The following is a 19,951-nucleotide window of genomic DNA, read 5'->3' as shown; positions in this document are numbered from 1 at the left end:
AATAATAGGGCAAGTGTCTGTGCCAGCCATGATATTGCACTGCTTCCCCTGATTCACACCTCATATGCCGCCAGTGTTGCCAACCTACCAGATTAAAAATGTACTGGCACAGCCAAGTTTTTACTGGCATTTACAAAAGTTACAAAATTACAGTTTTAAGTGCAAATTTCAGTTTTTAGGATACAAACATGTACAATATGCAATTGGTAATGTGATTTAAAGCGGAGTTCCAGGCTTTTTTTTTTTTTAATTAAAAGTCAGCAGTTACAAAAAGTTTAGCTGCTGACTTTTAATAAACCAACACTTACCTGTTCCACGGTCCAGCGATGCGGCCGCACCGAGCCCCGCTCCTCTCCCTCTCCTCGGCTCATCCATTGGAACTGTGGGCACCCGGCCGTGACAGTTTGCGGCTTCACGGCCGGGTGCGCACTGTGCATATGCGAGTCGCACTGCGCTTTCCCAGTGGACAGTCAATCTTCTGGGACCTGTCATGTGTTCCCAGAAGATTGCCGAGAGGGAGGGACCGCCTAGGGGAGAGGAGGAGTCGCCTAGGCGGCCCGTGGGCGGAAGGAGAAAGTGGGACAGGAAGTCCCTCTCTAAAGTAGTCACCCACTCCCCCCCAAAAAAAATGACATGACAAATGTGGCATGTAAGGGGGGGGAGGAGTGCTTAAAGCGGAACTTCCACTTTTGGGTGGAACTCCGCTTTAAAGTAGAACTTTAGGCAAAACTTTTTTTTTTCTAAATTTGGATAGAGTAAGGGGGAGTTATAACTCCTCTCAGATTTTTTTTTCGCCATCTGCGTCCCATTGTGGAGATTTCCCTTCACTTCCTGTCCCATAGCCAAACAGGAAGTGCGAGGAAATCCCTGCAAATTAAGGGAACTCCTTGGGGGCCCCCAGGTCACCAGAATCAGTGTCCACATTGGAAGATTTCCACTGGAATCCACCTCCACTCTATCTAAAGCTAAAAAAAAAAAAAAAAAAAAGTTTTGCCTTTTATTTACACTTTAACCCCTTCAATACCAGGCACTTCCCCCCTTCCTGCCCAGGACAATTTTCAGCTTTCAGCGCTGTCGCACTTTAAATGACAATTGCGTGGTCATATAACACTGTACCCAAATAAAATATTTCTTCCCACAAATAGAGCTTTCTTTTGGTGGTATTTGATCACCTCTGCGGTTTTTGTTTTTTGCGCTATAAACAAAATAAAATAAAATAAAATAAAAAATTTTGAAAAAAAAAAAAAGTTTTTCTTAGTTTCTGTCATAAAACTTTGTTTTCTCCTTCACTGATGGGTGCTGATGAGGCGGCACTGTTGAGTTGGCACTGATAAGGTGGCACTGATGAGAAGGAACTGATATGTAATATTGATGGGCACTGATAGGCAGCACTGATGGGCAGTGACCGGCGGAACTGATGGGCACTGACAGGTGGCGCTGATGAGCACTGACCAGCAGCACTGATGGACACTAATAGATGGCACTGATGGGCAGCACTGATAATGAGGTACGGACAGGTGTTACTGCTGGGCACTGTGAGACTTTATTAAGGGGACACTGCTAGCAGCTGTTGGTCACCGGTAGCAGGGCGGAGTGGGGCGGGGGGTGGTTGGAGCGAAGTGGGGCGGTAGGCGACACAGGAGCTCCGTCTAGCCGCCCAGCTGTGTTCCTGGTCTTCTTGAAAATGGCAGCCGGCAGAGACAATGTCTCCACCTCTAGCGGCGGCGTTGGAAAATCGTGCAAAACTGGATTTCTCTGGACATTTCCCGGGAAACGATAAAATCGTGAAAATAGTCTAAATCCCGGAAGTGTCCCGGGAAATTCGGGACAGTTGGTAAGTATGCATGATGCAGTGATGACAGGGTCTCCTTAGGATATATACATGGAGAGATGACAGGTTCTCTTTGTAACATATACATGCAGTGATGACAGGATCTCCTTAGGATATATCCATGCAGTGATGACTCTTTGGGGTATATACGTGGACCGATGTCATGAAGTGATGACAAGGAGATTTGTGGGGTGTCACGTCACAGAGTTTTTTTTTCTCTCTCTCTACTTCCTGTACAGGTGCACAGATGCATTGCCCCGCCGTCGCCCACAGGAAGTCAGAGTGTAGGAAAGGCGGATAACAGAAGACTACCACTCCCAGCATGCACCGCGTCTTCCGTGTATGCGCTCTAGCCGCCCCGATCTCTTCGCGCACCGTAGTGCGTCATTGGCGGCTCCCCGCCCTCTGCAGCGCCTGCGCAGTGCGGCCCGCTGCCTAATGGCTGAGTAAGCCGCCCGCTGATTGGCCGGTCGAGCGCTGTGTGAGCGTAGTGACGGAAGGGGGGCATATGGCGGAGGGATGTTCCCGGGCCCTGTTTAAATAAAAACAGCCGGACATTTCCTCTGCTGTCTCCCTCCTCCGGAATCTCCGGCCTGGGTTGCTGGTGAAGGCGGGCACCGGTGGAGCGGAGGAGCCCCGGGGGATTAGACCGTGTGAGGTATGGAGGGAAGGGTGGGGGAGATTTGTGGACAGTCTGGTTAGGGGGAGTCCCGGCTGTGCGCCATGGCAGGCCGGACTTCTAGGAAGTTTGTCTCGGCTGAGTTGAGCTTGGAGGGGGGAAGCTGCAAACTTTCCGAAGGCCCAGCACAGAACCCCCCCCTCCTCAGAGTGTCATGTCAGCAGGCAGGCCTGTGCTCTTCCTTAAACTTCTCCTCATTCTGCAAGGCCTAAGTCAGTACACAGCCTGGACATACACCCCACCGTCTGATCCCACACCCCATATACAGTGTGATCCCCCCCCATATACAGTGTGATCCCCCCCCATATACAGTGTGATCCCCCCCCATATACAGTGTGATCCCCCCCCCATATACAGTGTGATCCCCCCCCATATACAGTGTGATCCCCCCCCATATACAGTGTGATCCCCCCCCCATATACAGTGTGATCCCCCCCCATATACAGTGTGATCCCCCCCCATATACAGTGTGATCCCCCCCCATATACAGTGTGATCCCCCCCCATATACAGTGTGATCCCCCCATATACAGTGTGATCCCCCCCATATACAGTGTGATCCCCCCCATATACAGTGTGATCCCCCCCATACAGTGTGATCCCCCCATACAGTGTGATCCCCCCCACGCCCCCCATACAGTGTGATTACCCCCCACACCCCCCATACAGTGTGATTCCCCCCCAAACACCCCATACAGTGTGATCCCCCCCCCACACACACAACCCCATACAGTGTGATTCCCCCCCCCCCCACACACAACCCCATACAGTGTGATCTCCCCCCCCCACACACAACCCCATACAGTGTGATTCCCCCCCCCCCACACAACCTCATACAGTGTGATTCCCCCCCCCCCCACACAACCCCATACAGTGTGATCCCCCCCACACACATCCCCATACAGTGTGATTTCCCCCCCCCCCACATATCCCCATACAGTGTGATTCCCCCCCCCCCCACACAACCCCATACAGTGTGATCCCCCCCACACACATCCCCATACAGTGTGATTTCCCCCCCACACGACCCCATACAGTGTGATTTCCCCCCCCCACACACAACCCCATACAGTGTGATTTCCCCCCCCCCCACACACACACAACCCCATACAGTGTGATTTCCCCCCCCCCACACACACACAACCCCATACAGTGTGATTCCCCCCCCCCCCCCCCCACACACACACAACCCCATACAGTGTGATTCCCCCCCCCCCCACACACACACACACACAACCCCATACAGTGTGATTCCCCCACACACGCATCATACAGTGTGATTCCCCCACACTCACCCCATACAGTGTGATCCCCCATGGTGTGATTCCCCCCACGCACGCACCATACAGTGTGATTCCCCCCACGCACGCACCATACAGTGTGATTCCCCCCACGCACGCACCATACAGTGTGATTCCCCCCCACACACGCACCATACAGTATGATTTCCCCCCCACACACGCACCATACAGTGTGATTTTCCCCCCCACACACGCACCATACAGTGTGATTTCCCCCCCCCACACACGCACCATACAGTGTGATTTCCCCCCACGCACGCACCATACAGTGTGATTTCCCCCCACGCACGCACCATACAGTGTGATTTCCCTCCACGCACGCACCATACAGTGTGATTTCCCCCACGCACGCACCATACAGTGTGATTTCCCCCCACGCACGCACCATACAGTGTGATTTCCCCCCACGCACGCACCATACAGTGTGATTTCCCTCCACGCACGCACCATACAGTGTGATTTCCCTCCACGCACGCACCATACAGTGTGATTCCCCCCACGCACGCACCATACAGTGTGATTCCCCCCACGCACGCACCATACAGTGTGATTCCCCCCACGCACGCACCATACAGTGTGATTCCCTCCACGCACGCACCATACAGTGTGATTCCCCCCACGCACGCACCATACAGTGTGATTCCCCCCACGCACGCACCATACAGTGTGATTCCCCCCACGCACGCACCATACAGTGTGATTCCCCCCACGCACGCACCATACAGTGTGATTCCCCCCACGCACGCACCATACAGTGTGATTCCTCCCACGCACGCACCATACAGTGTGATTCCCCCCACGCACGCACCATACAGTGTGATACGCACCATACAGTGTGATTTCCCCCCACACACGCACCATACAGTGTGATTTCCCCCCACACACGCACCATACAGTGTGATTTCCCCCCACACACGCACCATACAGTGTGATTCCCCCCACGCACGCACCATACAGTGTGATTCCCCCCACGCACGCACCATACAGTGTGATTCCCCCCACGCACGCACCATACAGTGTGATTCCCCCCACGCACGCACCATACAGTGTGATTCCTCCCACGCACGCACCATACAGTGTGATTCCCCCCACGCACGCACCATACAGTGTGATACGCACCATACAGTGTGATTTCCCCCCACACACGCACCATACAGTGTGATTCCCCCCACGCACGCACCATACAGTGTGATTCCCTCCACGCACGCACCATACAGTGTGATTCCCCCCACGCACGCACCATACAGTGTGATTCCCCCCACGCACGCACCATACAGTGTGATTCCCCCCACGCACGCACCATACAGTGTGATTTCCCCCCACACACGCACCATACAGTGTGATTCCCCCCACACACGCACCATACAGTGTGATTCCCCCCCACACACGCACCATACAGTGTGATTCCCCCCCACACACGCACCATACAGTGTGATTTCCCCCCACACACGCACCATACAGTGTGATTCCCCCCACACACGCACCATACAGTGTGATTCCCCCCACACACGCACCATACAGTGTGATTCCCCCCACACACGCACCATACAGTGTGATCCCACACTCACCCCATACAATGTTCGGACACAGCTCTGCCCTGCCCATACGCCTACAGAGCTGATGACCAATCCATACTCACCATGGCAGTAGTATCATAGAGCTTATTGTACAGTGAGATTATGGAGCCAATGATCAGCTTTACATTCTGATTATACAATCCTCCTCCACTGCTGCCAGCTCTGTAATGGGAAGGCTTGCTATTTGTATACAAGCTGGGTTGTTTACATCAGTCCTCACATTTCATCGCTCATGTGAATGATGGTTGTATGGTATAGTCATTCCACACTGATCACATTATGATTTTGTCTCAGCCTGAAAAGAAAAGCGATGGCTCACAGTATACAGATTATTCCAAGGTAACCTATATATATTTTTTTTTTAATGGAGTATGGAAGCATTAAAGGAGATGTATGGAGGTATTTAAAAATAAAATGTATACTCACCCACCTATGCTGCAGGTGTTGCCCGCTGTCTCTAAGACTGGGATCTCAGCCATCACATGACTGCTCCAGTTCTCAGTCTTCCCAGAGCAGTGAGTGGTGACTGTCAGTCATCGCTCTCCTCACTGCCCTTCCAGAGCTCAGCTGACAAGAGAGTAGGACTTTGGCTCTCAGCCATAAGCTGAGAGGCAGAGCTAGCTGTCAGTCAGCTGGGTGGATTTATTTATTACAGGTACTTGTATAGATGTCAATTTACATATATGCTGTACATTCATATCAGTCCCTGCCCTCAAGGACCTTACAAACTAAAGTTCCTAACATACATTTATACATACTATGGAATATTTAATCAGGATCCAATTAACCTATCAGCATGTCTTTGGAGTGTGGGAGGAAACCCACGTACACCCAGGGACAACATGCAAACTCCATGCAGGTAGTGCCATAGTTGAGATTCAAACCAAGGACCCTCCTAGTGCTGCTGTGCAGAACTACTAACCACTTGGCCACCGTGCTGTCTATTATGATCAGGATTCTCCCAGAGCCTGGGTTGGATGGCTCTGAGCTGTCAGCTAATTCTGGGTCACAGGGGTGCAAAAGTAAATGCACTCCTGTGACCCAGAAAATCCCCCCCCCCATCGGGAATTATTGCTGTCAGTTTTTAGTTTGAGAACTTTTCCTTTACTTCCTGTTTAAGGCACACAACAGGAAGTGAGAAGACATTTCTCAGGAGTGTAAATACTATTCTAGGGCTTGTTTACATTTGCGTCACCCTCTGAAGACCACAAATCACTTTTCAGAGGGGGGTTGATAAGAGGCAGTTTTGTTGCCTTCTCATTGGCTGAGGTTGTAGGGCATTTGCAGCATGACTGCATTCACTTAAATTGGTCAGGTTTGGCAGTGGTCCTCTAGTTTTGCCACAGAAGCTGTACAACTCTGTCCGGCTGCCTTTGGAGCTTAAAGGGGGTGGTAAAGCTGCAGCTCCACCACAGATTTGAATCCCCCTCCTACCGCAATTGTAAACAAGGTCTTAAAGCTCATGCACATTGTAGATGAGGGCTGTACACCACCCAGATCGGTGTATTTACTGGCGGGATGGGTATCCCCTGGTGGGTTTGATCATCCACGGACAGGACGTCTGTACAAATGATGCCAGGCTGATACTTTCCACATGTAATCCTACAGGGAGCATTACCTGCAGTTGGACATACACCCCTGTACATGAACCGTCTTCTTCCAGGGGTGGAATCTATCTCTAACCACGGGAAATTACACACAGATGGTGGCAGCTTGGCATTGATTTGCAGAGGTTTCCTGTCTTCCACAGATCACAAACCATACCCACTGCAGAAATACTGTTTTAAGTTGAGCCTTGTGCATGGGCCCTTAGACATTTGTCCCTGCTGGGGTCCCCATTGAATGTGATTTCTCTGCACCTAAAGTTTGGTGACAAATAAGGAGGATGTGCTTCCTCAGTGCAGACACAAACCGCAGTAAATATCCGAGAGAGGTTCTAATCCTTCTCTAGAATTTCCTAGACTGCAGAGAAAAGTCTTCACTAGACATACACCATGTCTAAACCCAACCACTACAATCTTAAATAACCATTCGTTATAGAACTTCAGAGGATGTTTTCAATATTTTGTAGATCTGCTACTTTTTTTGCAATACCTTGTGATGATCCTGCTGTTATGGTGCGCGCTCAGGCACTTCTCTGTATTTGATGACAACTGTCTCCCATTTGTGTTTGGTTTCATCTGGTCACCTACATGTGTGTTGGAGACTTTAGTTGGCTGTGCTGACACACACTGAGCAGGCATAGTCCACTGGTCACTATCAGGAAGCTGGACCAGAGCATTGATGTACAGCAGACTATGGAGCCTAGTGCATGTAGACAAGGAGTGGCTGGAAGTGCCCAGCAGCATCAAGATGATGGAAAAAACAAAAAATGCTGCAAATAGTATTTTATGGGGAAAAATGTCAGTTTGATATGGGACTTTAGTGAACTTTGTGCCATCCAGCTGAGTTTAAAGAAAAAAAATCTAAAAATATACTTGTTTAGTTGAGTCTGCGTGTTATAATATTGGTAAATATGTTGGCGTTGACCAGACAGAATCCTGGTGTACTGGGCAAGCTTAGTATTAAGTAGAGGCAATGTTTAGGCCCAGCTTTGTTAGACGTTTCATCTTTAGTTTATTTTATGTTTGCATTTGGTATGAGGAAAATGTGTTGTCAGTTTGTTTTGATTTTAATCTTTTAGGCCCCTTTCACTAGAACGGACAGATCAGGTCCCCCTGTCCATTCTTTAAGTGACCCGATTGGACATCCATTGCACTTTTATGGAGCTGCAGATGTAAATGGACTTGAGTTCGTTTACACCCGTCCACATCTGATCCTATCCACTAAAAGCAGACAGATGGGCAATCCGTTCCCCATCCGTCTGGCGGATCTGATGACAGCCGGTCTGTTTACATCCAACTTGCCATAGAGGAAAGCAGGCTGTATCTGTGTCCAATCTGCATAAGCAAGGACCTGTTATCAGTCTCCTCGGCAGGTATCAGTGGAGAGATCCCCTGCTGAGCAGGTGGACCTCCCGGGGGACTCTGCAAGTGTGAAAGAGCCTCTGAAGCATTACATGTGCGTACACATATGAGAAACTTCCATACAAGAGATCATGTTGCCATATAGGTTACACAGTTGGTGTGTGTGTATGTATTGTGTTTTTTTTTTATGTAATATCAAATGCGAGAGCGTTTTTTTTTTTTTCACTTGGGATGAATTTGACTTGCTGTCAGTGAAATGATTTCCAAGTTTGGAATAGCGAGGAACCCTTGGGGTGGGATTTTTAAGGCACTACCAACACACAGTATAGAAAAAATATGTTTATTAAATAACTAGTTAGTTGTTTTAGTTATTTAATAAAATTGTTATTATTTTTTCTATGCTGTATGTTGGTAGTGCCTTAAAAATCCCACTCCCAGGGGTTCCTCGCTATTCCATTTTTCACGGGATGTGGCGCACTCTGTAAATCTTTCATATCAGAAAAGTAATTCTGATTTCCAAGTTTGATGCAAACGCGTTTCGTAGCAATATATTAGTGCAAGTGATATGTAGTCTTCATGAAGATTTCAGGGGTCTTTTCGTCCCCCTAATATCTTCCCTGCATTTTATTCTGTTTTAAAGTAGAATTTCAACTTTATCGCTTTCATTCGTTTATTTGCGCCAAGTTGGCCCACATGTACTATTTTTATTTATTTTTAATTTTTTCCATTCTAAACCAATGCGGCCACTGTGTGTGCTGTAATATATTGTAGTAGCTTTGGCTACATACAGTAAGCTGTGTTGTGTTCAGCAATACGGACGACTTCATGTCTGCTGCTGGAATTAAGAGGGTAAGACTGAGTGCTTCCCTATCATTCAGGAGATGCTTGCATTTTTGTCTACAAAATACAAAGCTTCATCCAGTTGCTTAGAGTGGTAGTCATGACCTCAATAGCCTACCTCTCCACCTTGGCCAGTTGGAGAAATCCTTGTATTCATTACTAAAAGTACAAGCTTCTGCTGAATGGTGGAGAATTGCTCAGCCTGGCCTCCTTTTAAAGTGGTTGTAAACCCTCACATAAACCCAGTGATATGACTAGTCTCAGAGATGAAATACATCCTCCTATAGTAACACAGGAAGAGAGCTAAGCCCCTCAATCACAGGCTGTGTTGGAGCTCCCTCCCCATCACCATTTTTCTGGGTGTCAGGACAACTTGTCAGAAGTGATTCATACTGATAGCAGAGGAGTGAAGCGGCAAACAGAAATGACAATTACTGTTCTTAATTGAGGCAAGTATTTATTATAGAGCAGGGGTAGGCAACCTTGGAGAAGTGGGGATCTACTTGAATGACATAGAAGAGATCAAAGATCACCAGCTTGTCGTGCTTTTTTTTTTTTTCTTTTTTTTTTTTTTTAGATAACCTAGCATAGGCCCATTGAAAAGGAACATTTAAAAAGTTTATGGGGCAGTAGCAAGTACTGCTGAGTTCAGAGGTCAGTAGTATGTAACATGGAGTGCAGAGTTTGGAGGTCAGTGGTAACGCAGAGTACAGGCATGAGTAGTGCAGCGTTCACAGGTCAGTAGTATGTGAACCAGAATTCCCCCCACACACAACCAGAAAACCAGTATGTGGAATGTAACAAACCACACAGAGGTCAGTGGTGCATAAGGGTAGGGCTGCAACTAACGATTATTTAGCATAATCGATTAGTTGGTCTTTTATTGTTTTGATTAATCGGTTATTAACCCTAAAAAAAAAGTGTGGTGTATAATTTAGTTTAGGACAGCAACTAACTATTATTTTGATAATCGATTAGTTGGCCGATTATTGTTTCGATTAATCGGTTAATAACCTTTAAAAAAAAAAGTGTGGTGTAGAATTTAGTTAATATGTAAAGTTTAAAAAAAAGGCAATTTATTCTTAAATATCTCTATTCAGTGGTAAATATAAATAACCAACTATATGGTTAGGGAGCAAAATATCTAATCCACTCTGAGAATAACAGAAGAGATATACTGTATATACTATTAGAAGAGATATACTGTATATACTATTTGAGGAGATATACTGTATATACTATTAAGAGGGTGAATCTGGTAAATAGACTCAGAGATCACATTTTTTTTATTTAAAAAAAAAAAGAACGAATGTCTTCCTTAAAAAAAAAAAAAAAAAAAAAAAAAAAATGTAATTTTAATAACGTTCGTTCAATTTTCAAATAGTTAGTGGGGTAAAATCGACGATCATTTTCAACCATAGTGACGGGAAAATTTGGAAATAGAAAATTTCTTGGTGAAAGGAATTTTCAGACAGTGTATGTGGTTTTCGTTCAGAAATGTACATTCGTTTTAAAAACAGAATGTTAAAAACAAGTGGAAATTTCAAACATTCTTTCATTCAGCGAATGCACAGAGTTTTTTTTGTCTGAATATTCTTGTCTGAAAATTGATCCGTGTGGCCAGCATAAGGCTCGGTATACACCTATGCAGTTTGCTTTTGATCTGTTTCTGCAGTGCTTTTTGCTGTGTGTTGTGATTTTTGCGCACGTGATTTTGCTGCAAATTGCGTTTTTGCATTTTTTTTTGACAATTTGTCGTTGAGCAGATTAAAAAAAACACAAATTGCTGCAAAAACCCATTACATGCTCTTCTGCAGCTTCTCCATTGAAGTATATTAAACCAAAAAAGCACCGTTTTGCATTAAAGTCCTTGACCCTTTCCAAATGCGCAGCTGCTGAAAAAAGCAGATGTGAACGTGTCCCATAGGAAACCATGTAAATGAACTTTAGAGCGTTTCTGTAACAAGCACCAAAAAACACATAGATGTGAACCAGGTCTAAGATGTTTAATAATATATTGGGGTTAAAAAAACTAAAATGAGCCCTTTTATAGTACAAAAAAAGCAGATAATCACTACTGTAAAGGGTTCATTTTTTTACTGTAGAACTTTGAAAGTAATATTTACAGTAGCGATTTGCTCTTTTTGTACTATAAAGGACTCATTTTAGCTTTTTTTTAACCCCATTATGTTACTGGTGATTATTTGATTATGAAAATAGTAATCGATTCATTTCATAATCGATTGGTTGTCGATTAATCGATTAGTTGTTTCAGCCCTAATTTAGTTAATATGTAAAGTTTTTTTTAAAAAAAAAAAGCAATTTATTCTTAAATATCTCTATGCAGTGGTAAATATAAACAACCAACTATATGGTTAGGCACAATATTGAATCTACTCTGAGAATAACAGAGAGAAGAGATATACTGTATACACTATTAGGAGAGAAATACAGTTTTTGCAGGTGAAATGCACTGCTCTGCTGAGTGATGAAATAAAATAAGGGAGCTGTGTGATGCTATAAAACAAGCATCCACTGCTTCCTGGCGTATATCACTGATGCCAAAGATGGACTTATGTTCGGTCACTAAAACGCTCTGATTTAGAGTGTGGACAAGTGTGGTTGGGCCCTAAGCCTTGGTTCACACTACTGTGTGTAGGGAAGCCCACTCATTTCAATGGGCTGCCTTACCTCTGAGAAACATGGAGGAAAAAATTCTCTGACCCTTCTTGAAAATTGCCTTGAACCACAGGGTGCTGGGCACCATGCGTTTTGGTGTGTGTCTGAAAATATAGAGTTTATAATGTGTGGGGGTGCCATTAAGAATTTTTGGCCCTCTTGTGCGTCTGCTAGGGAGCAGCGCATTTCCCTTGCGCGCATTCCCAACATGCAGAGATGTGAGCCAAGAATAACACAAAGCAGCTTTTTTTTTATTTTTTTTTTTATAATGTACAGCCCTAGCCATTTACCAATCCCCCCCCAGGCAGCTGCCACAATAATACAAAATAAATGTTGATGGCATTGTAAGCAGCAGCCTTTTATAACACTGCTAGCCCTGCACTAAGGACCTGTAATTAGCCTGCTGCCACCTGTGGCATTAACCCCCTGAAGTTGACCTGTTTTGCAGCATCTCTTTCTTTGGTCTCTGCTGTGGCTGCTTTAACACAGACACTGCGATCTGCTGGGCGTGGACTCCGCTCACTGATTGGTGCTATCTCTCCTGTTCCAGGCTGGCCCGCCTCTTACCTAGTACTTTTCTTGGCTGTAATGTAGAATGCCGCTATGATCTGAGATGGATGGGCAGCAGTGGCGGCGCGTTTGCGGCCCACCTGTCAGGCGGTCGTGATCAATGGGTTGCCGACCCAGGCTATAGAAGGGACATGGCACGACAAATCCCAGGCTCCATGGCGACCAGAAAGTTGCCGCCAGCCCACCCCCTGTAACTCCCATTGCCTGACACTCCAGACATGCAGCGCTGGGCAACTGATCCTTTTCCCCGGCTGGTCCCACTGGAAGCAGGCAGGGGGTCTGATTTCTGGCTGTGAACAACATTGTCGGGGGGCCGGGCTCCTCTCCATAGATGGCCGCTGTCCCCACCTCCCTCCCCAATGTTCGAGCAGGGTCTGAGGATAAATGGCTTCTTTCTGGGGGAGCCCTGTTGACTCTTCTGCTGCCCGCTGTGCCTGAGCCGCATTGCCTCCAAGCTGGCCTTCCTCTCCCCGGAGCCCACCTACACGGAGTCGTAGGGGTCAGCGGGGGGAGGTCAGGCCTCAGCTGAGGGTGACCCTGCACTGCAGCCTGTGTGCCTCCACCTGAGGGAGTAGGCAGACTGGCAGTACTGGATAGAAGGAATGGCAGCACTCAGACGTAACAAAAGTCCTTTTATTGGAAAAATTGTTGCGGTACACAAAAGTACGTAGGTGAGGTTGAAAAAAGACACAAGTCCATCAAGTCCAATCTATGTGTGTTATTATATGTCAGTATTACATTATATATCCCTGTATGTTGTGGTCATTTAGGTGCTTATCTAATAGTTTTTTGAAACTATTGATGCTTCCTGCTGAGACCACCGCCTGTGGAAGGGAATTCCACATCCTGGCTGCTCTTACAGTAAAGAACCCTCTATGTAGTTTATGGTTAAACCTCTTTTCTTATTTTAATGAGTGGCCACGAGTTTTGGTAAACTCCCTTCCGCGAAGACGTTTTCTCTCTATTGTGGGGTCACCACTATGATATTTGTATATTGAAATCATATCCCCTCTCAAGCGTCTCTTCTCCAGAGAGAATCAGTTTAGTGCTCGTAACCTTTCGTCATAACTAATATCCTCTAGACCATTTATTAGCTGCTTTGCTCGCTCCATTTCCAGTACATCCTTCCTGAGGACTGTTGCCCAGAGTCTTGTAGAGTGGGGGAATTAATGTTTTATCTCTGGAGTTAATCCCTTTTTTAATGCATGCCATTATTCTGTTTGCTTTGCTAGCAGCAGCTTGGCATTGCATGCCATTGCTGAGCCTATCATCTACTAGGACCCCCAGGTCCTTTTCCATCCTAGATTCCCCCAGAGGTTCTCCCCCCAGTGTAAAGATTGCCTTCATATTTTTGTGACCCAAATGCATTATTTTACATTTTTCTACATTAAACCTCATTTGCCATGTAGTTTCCCACCCCATTAATTTGTTCAGATCTTCTTGTAATGTTTCCACATCCTGCAGAGAAGTTATTGCCCTGCTTAGCTTAGTATCATTCACAAATACAGAGATTGAACTGTTTACCCCATCCTCCAGGTTGTTTATGAATAAATCAAATAGGATTGGTCCCAGCACAGAACCCTGTAAGGCTCCACTACCCACCCTGACCATTCGGATTATTCCCCATTTATCACCACCCTCTGAATTCGCCCTTGTAGCCAGTTTTCAATCCATGTACTCACCCTATGGTCCATGCCAACGGACCTTACTTTGTACAGTAAACTTTTATGGGGAACTGTGTCAAATGCTTCTGCAAAATCCAGATACACCACGTCTACGGGCCTTCCTTTATTTCGATGGCAACTCACTTCCTCATAGAAGGTTAATAGATTTGGCAAGAACGATTTTTCATGAATCCATGCTAATTACTGCAAATTATACCGTTTACCTTACTAAAATCTTGTATATAGACCCTTATCATCCCCTCCAAGAGCTTGCATACTACTGATGTTAGGCTAACTAGTCTGTAATTCCCAGGGATGTATTTTGGACCCTTTTAAATATTGGTGCTACATTGGCTTTTTTCCAATCCAAGTTCTCACAGCTGGAAAAACTAAAAAAGAAAATCCAGGCAGCCTGCCAAGTATTATCACAACAAGCGAATAAGTAGAAACAAAGTATCTTTTCGTTCTTTTATCACAGGAAAGAACTCCCATGAAGGAAGTTTAACCATTTAAAGACCAAACTTTTCTGACCGTTATTACTTACAAGTAAAAATCATTATTTTCTGCTAGAAAATTACTTGGAACACCCAAACATGGTATCATATATATTTTTTTTAATAGAGATCCTAGAGAATAAAATGGTGGTTGTTGCAATATATTACGTCACACCGTATGTCACAGCGGTTTTTAAAACACATTTAAAAAAAAAATTAAGATACACTTGAATGAATTAAAAAAAAGTTAGCCCAATTTTTTGTGTATAATGTGAAAGAAGATGTTACCCCGAGAGAATCGTGATCTTTATTCTAGGCAAAAAAAATTGTGATTCTCATTTTAGCCAGAATTGTGCAGCTCTACTGTTTACATACTTAAAGAATTTCTTGGGATTTTTTTTTTTTTTATTGCTTTCTTTCGCTATGTGTCTTTCGTGTTCTATCCTAGCCGCCCTAATTGCACCCTTACATTTCTTTTTACTTTCTTTATAAAGTCTGAATGCTGACAATGATCCCTCAACCTTGTATTAAGCAAAGGCCTTCTCCTTTGCTTTTATATGCATTTTTACATTGGAGTTAAGCCATCCAGGACTTTTGTTTGCTCTTTTAAATGTATTACCAAATGGGATGCACTGGCTAATGCCCTTATTAAATATGCTCTTAAAGCGAACCCATCTCTCCTCCATGTTCTTTGTTCCTAAGATTTTATCCCAATTTATATTTTCTAGCAAGGTTCGTAGTTTAGGGAAGTTGGCTCTTTTGAAATTCAGTATCTTTGTATTCCCCTTATGTTTCCTATTTGTGTGATTTATACTGAAGCCAATTGACCTGTGATCGCTTTTTCCTCAATTGCCCGTATTTCCACATCCTGGTCTGTATTGTTGGTTATCAGTAGATCCAGTAACTCTTTATTTCTAGTTTGTGTGTCTACCATCTGACCCATAAAAATGTCCTGCAAGACATTTAGAAACTGGCGAGCCTTAGACGAATGTGTGGTTCCCTCCGTCCAGTCTGTCTGGATAATTAAAATCCCTTCTTATGATGACACTTCCCATCCTTGCTGCTAATCCAAATTGTGATAGGAGATCCACCTCCTCCCTCAGGTTATGGGGCCTATAGCATACTCCCAGTATTTTTCCCTTGATCCCTTTGGAGCTCTACCCATAAGGATTCCACTTCCTCCCTAGTGATGTCATCTATCACATTCACTTGTACATTATTCTTAATATACAGTATCCCACAAAAGTGAGTATACCCCTCACATTTTTGTAAATATTTTAGTATATCTTTTCATGTGACAACATTGAAGAAATGACACTGCTACAATGTAAAGTAGTGAGTGTACTGCTTGTATAATAGTGTAAATTTGCTGTCCCCTCAAAAGAAGTCAACACACAGTCATTATTGTCTAAACCGTTGTCAACAAAAGTGAGTACACACCTAAGTGAAAATGTCCAAATTGGGCCAAATTAGACATTTTCCCTCCCCAGTGTCATGTGACTTGTTAGTGTTACAAGATCTCAGGTGTGAATGGTGAGCAGGTGTGTTTGTTTAAATTTGGTGTTGTCACTCTCACTCTCTTACTGGTCACTGGAAGTTCAGCATGGCACCTCATGGCAAAAAACTCTCTGAGGATCTGTAAAAAAGAATTGTTTCTCTACATAAAGATGGCCTAGGTTAGAAGAAGATTTTCAAGACCCTGAAACTGAACTGCAAAAAAACAAAGGCACGGGGTTCCCCCCACAATCCATACCAGACCCTTATACGAGCACGCAGCCCGGCAGGTCTGGAAAGGGGGTGGGGACGAGTGAGGCCCCCCCCAACCATACCAGGCCACATTCCCTCAACAAGGGGGGTCCCCCAGATCCCGGCTCCCCACCCTATGTGAATGAGTATGGGGTACATTGTTGAGCAGCACAATTAATCGTTAAAAAAAATGCGATCTCGATTCAACCCCCCTGACGATCTCTGTTGCAGTTTGATGATTTTTTCATATAACAAGTGGAGAGACTTATCTGCTCACTCAGCTGTCAAAAGAAAACATCTGGGCAGTCTGCCAAGTTTTTAATATGAAACGTTGTAACTAACACTTCCTCCTTAGATCAAAGGGATACTCTTCTGTTTGTAAAGAAAAAATCCCAGTCTGCCAAGTTGTCAACAACATGTAAATGCAGGAAGTTTAACCACTTAAAGTCTAAATTTTTTTCTGACACTTCTTTCTTAAAAAAAAATATATATATATATATATATATATATATATATATATATATATATATATATATATATATATATATATATATATATATATATAATTAGCAGAGACCCTAGGGAATAAAATGGCAATTGCTGCAATATTTTATGTCACACTGTATTTGCCCAGTGGTCTTTCAAATTCAATTTTTTGGGAAAAAATACACTTCCTTGAATAAAAAAAAAGCTAAAACGCCGTGAGAATCGTGATCTATTTTCTAAGCAAAAAATCGTGATGCTCATTTAAGCCAGAATCGTGCAGCTCTAGTACATTGTACCCCTACCCATTCACCCAAAAAGTGTTAAAAAATAACAGCACACAGGCTTTTGACAAAGTAATTTTTATGAAGTCAGCTTCCGTGTCTCTTCCGATCTTCTTCGCCCTCCTCCAGAGAGAGCTTCTCCCTTTGCCTGTTCTTCTCCTCTCTCCGCTGATATCTTCTGCCTCTGCCGGGTCTCCTCTCTACGCTCCCCCTGTTCTTCGCCCTATCTTCTCTCGATGTTCTCCCGCTCTAATGCTAGGTACGCGGTGTGTCATTACTTATACTTCTATAAGTAATGGCACACTTATATTACTTATGCCCAGGGCATGATGGGTGGTGATATCACAAGAGGGCGGGGCCTCCGGATGACGTCAGAAGAGCCGAAGAGGGGAGAAGAAATCCAAAGAGACGCCGGAGCGGACTTAAATTACTTTGCCAAAAACCTGAGTTTTCATTCTTTGACACTTTTATAGGTTAATGGGTAGGGGTACAATGTCCGCCCTGCAGACCCCAACAGCCACCAGGGTTGTGGGGAAGAGGCCCTTGTCCTCATCAACATGGGAACAAGGTGCTATGGGGCAGGGGGGCGCAGTGCCCCCCTGCCCCAAAGCACCCACACCCCCATGTTGAGGGCATGTGGCCTGCTATGGTTCAGCAGGTGGGGTCGTTTGCTTGTCCCCTCCACCTTTCCTGGCCTGCCGGGCCACGTGGTCGGATAAGGGTCTGGTATGGATTGGGGGGGGACCCCACGCCATTTTTTGGCATGGGGTTCTCCTTAAAATCCATGCTAGACCAAAGGGCCTGGCATGGTCTTGGAGGGGGAAACAAATGCAGGGTTTATTTTTTAAACGTGGTGTGGAGTTCTTCTTCAAGATCCTCAGAGCACAAGTTGCATGCCAAAGTCGGATCAGTTAAGATGATGATCCGGCTTTGATCCGACTTCAGTGAAATTTAATGGGCAGAAGTAGGATCAGTGTCGGACCAAAGCAGTGCAGGAACCTTTTTCAAAGTCGGACCAACTTGTGTCGGACCAGTTAAGATGTCTCTTGTAGGGAACCATTGATTTGCATACGTCATGAGCTCTCAATGTCCCAAATTACTCACTGGACTGCAACCTAATTTAAAACATTTGTATCGTGTGTTTGTTTTTTTGTTTTTTTTCCTGGATGCAAACATGAAAAATCTGTAGGGAATTAAATTCTTATTTTCCCCATTATTATATTTTTAGATTTTTTTTTAATTGAGTTACTACCCATATTATAGTTCACATTTTAAAGGTGGATTTAAAAAAAAAAAAAAAAAAATTTCACATCTCAAAAACCTGTTAAATTTTTTTGTAAGGTGTTTTTTTTTTTTTTTAAATGTTCAATAAATGCAAAAACATACTTGTGCTCATTACATTCTTTGCTGCACTCTTATCACTTTCTTTGTACCCAGCTATCTCTGTGAACTATAGTGCACCTCCCCCAATGTTTTGGAGAAGAGGAGGGGGACATATTCTGTAGTCCATTTCCAGGGTGACTGCTGCTCCTCCGTAGAATACAGTAAAGTGACTATAGTCTTGTCCCCATAGAAAAGCAAGTCTGTTAGTGACACAGGGTGGTATTAAGGAGAAAAAATCTTGACAAAAAATGGCAAGCTGCAATAAAAAAAAAAATTTCAAAATTTTTGGATGTTTTGGAAGTAACTTCTAGGTTTTGAGTAGACCTTGCCTTAGAGTAATCGTTGAACTGTTTTGGCTTGTATTATCAACCCCCCCTGACCAGGCCATTTTTGCGATATGGCACTGTTACTTAAACTGACAATTGTGCGGTCGTGTGACTCTATAGCCAAATTCATGTATTTTTTTTTTCTCATAAACAGAGCTTTCTTTTGGTATCTGATCAATATTTTTTACTTTCTGCTATAAAGCATATCCAATAAAAAAAAAAAAAAAAAAGTAAAAATCGAATTTCTTCATCAATTTAGGTTAATATATATTCTGCTACATATTTTTGGTTAAAAAAATCCCTATAAGCGTATATTGATTGGTATGTGCAAAAGTTTTATAGCGTCTACAAGCTATGGGATGTTTTTATGGAATATTTATTTGTACTAGTTATGGCGGCAATCAGTGTTTTTTAGCGGGATTGCGTCTGGCAAATCGGACACTTTGATACTTATTGGGGACCAGTAACACTAATAGCGATCAGTGTTTAAAAAAAAAAAAAAAAAAAAAAAGCACTGTTACTGTACTGACACTGGCAGGGAAGGGGTTAACATCAGGGGTAACGCAGAGGTATCGCATTCAGGATAGGATTGTTTTGACCGTCGGCTGCAGAAAAATTAAAAATGCGACCAAACATGCTGTGAATTTTGCCACATTTTCCAGTGGCCGCGATAAATGAAGTCCAGTGTACTTGAAGCCTTTATTCTGGGCAAAACAGCTGAGCACTCTGGTGTGTGAGTTGTCATTTCTGGTTCACAGGGAGGTTTGAGATTTTAAGAGCAAAGGAGAGACTGTGTAATCTTCTAACTTAATAAAACTTTTACTTTAGTAGTTTTTCTATGGCCGATGCCAATATTTTGAAATCGCGATGGCCAATATTTTTCTTTTTTTTTTTTTTTTTTTTTTTTTTTTTTTTTTTTTTTACTTCAACTAATAAAATCTAACATTTGGACCCCTTTCAGACCCCTGGGACGTTTTTCAGGCGCTTTTGGGCTAAAAATAGCGCCTGTAAAGTGCCTGCAAAACAACTCCCCTGCAGTCTCCGTGTGAGAGCCCAAGTGCTTTCACACTGAGGAGTTGCGCTGGCAGGATGTTAAAAAAAAGTCCTGCAAGCAGCATCTTTGGATCGG

The 19,951-nt window shown here is 44.3% G+C and overlaps 1 protein-coding gene across 2 annotated transcripts in view; it reads left to right on the top strand.

Moving 5' to 3' along the window:
- Positions 1-2,241: 2,241 nt before the first annotated feature.
- The window catches only part of WAPL (WAPL cohesin release factor), a 219,129-nt gene continuing 201,419 nt past the window's right edge, over positions 2,242-19,951 (top strand). For both annotated transcript variants that reach the window (XM_073596726.1, XM_073596725.1), the window contains exon 1: positions 2,242-2,489. The gene's annotated coding sequence lies outside the window, so the exon portion shown is untranslated. The remainder of the gene's footprint in view (positions 2,490-19,951) is intronic.

Source organism: Aquarana catesbeiana, linkage group LG08 (genome assembly GCF_042186555.1).
Source record: "Aquarana catesbeiana isolate 2022-GZ linkage group LG08, ASM4218655v1, whole genome shotgun sequence".
Lineage (NCBI taxonomy): Eukaryota > Metazoa > Chordata > Amphibia > Anura > Ranidae > Aquarana > Aquarana catesbeiana.
The sequence above is the reverse complement of the archived record's forward strand: the minus strand, read 5'-3'. Positions and strand labels throughout refer to the sequence as shown.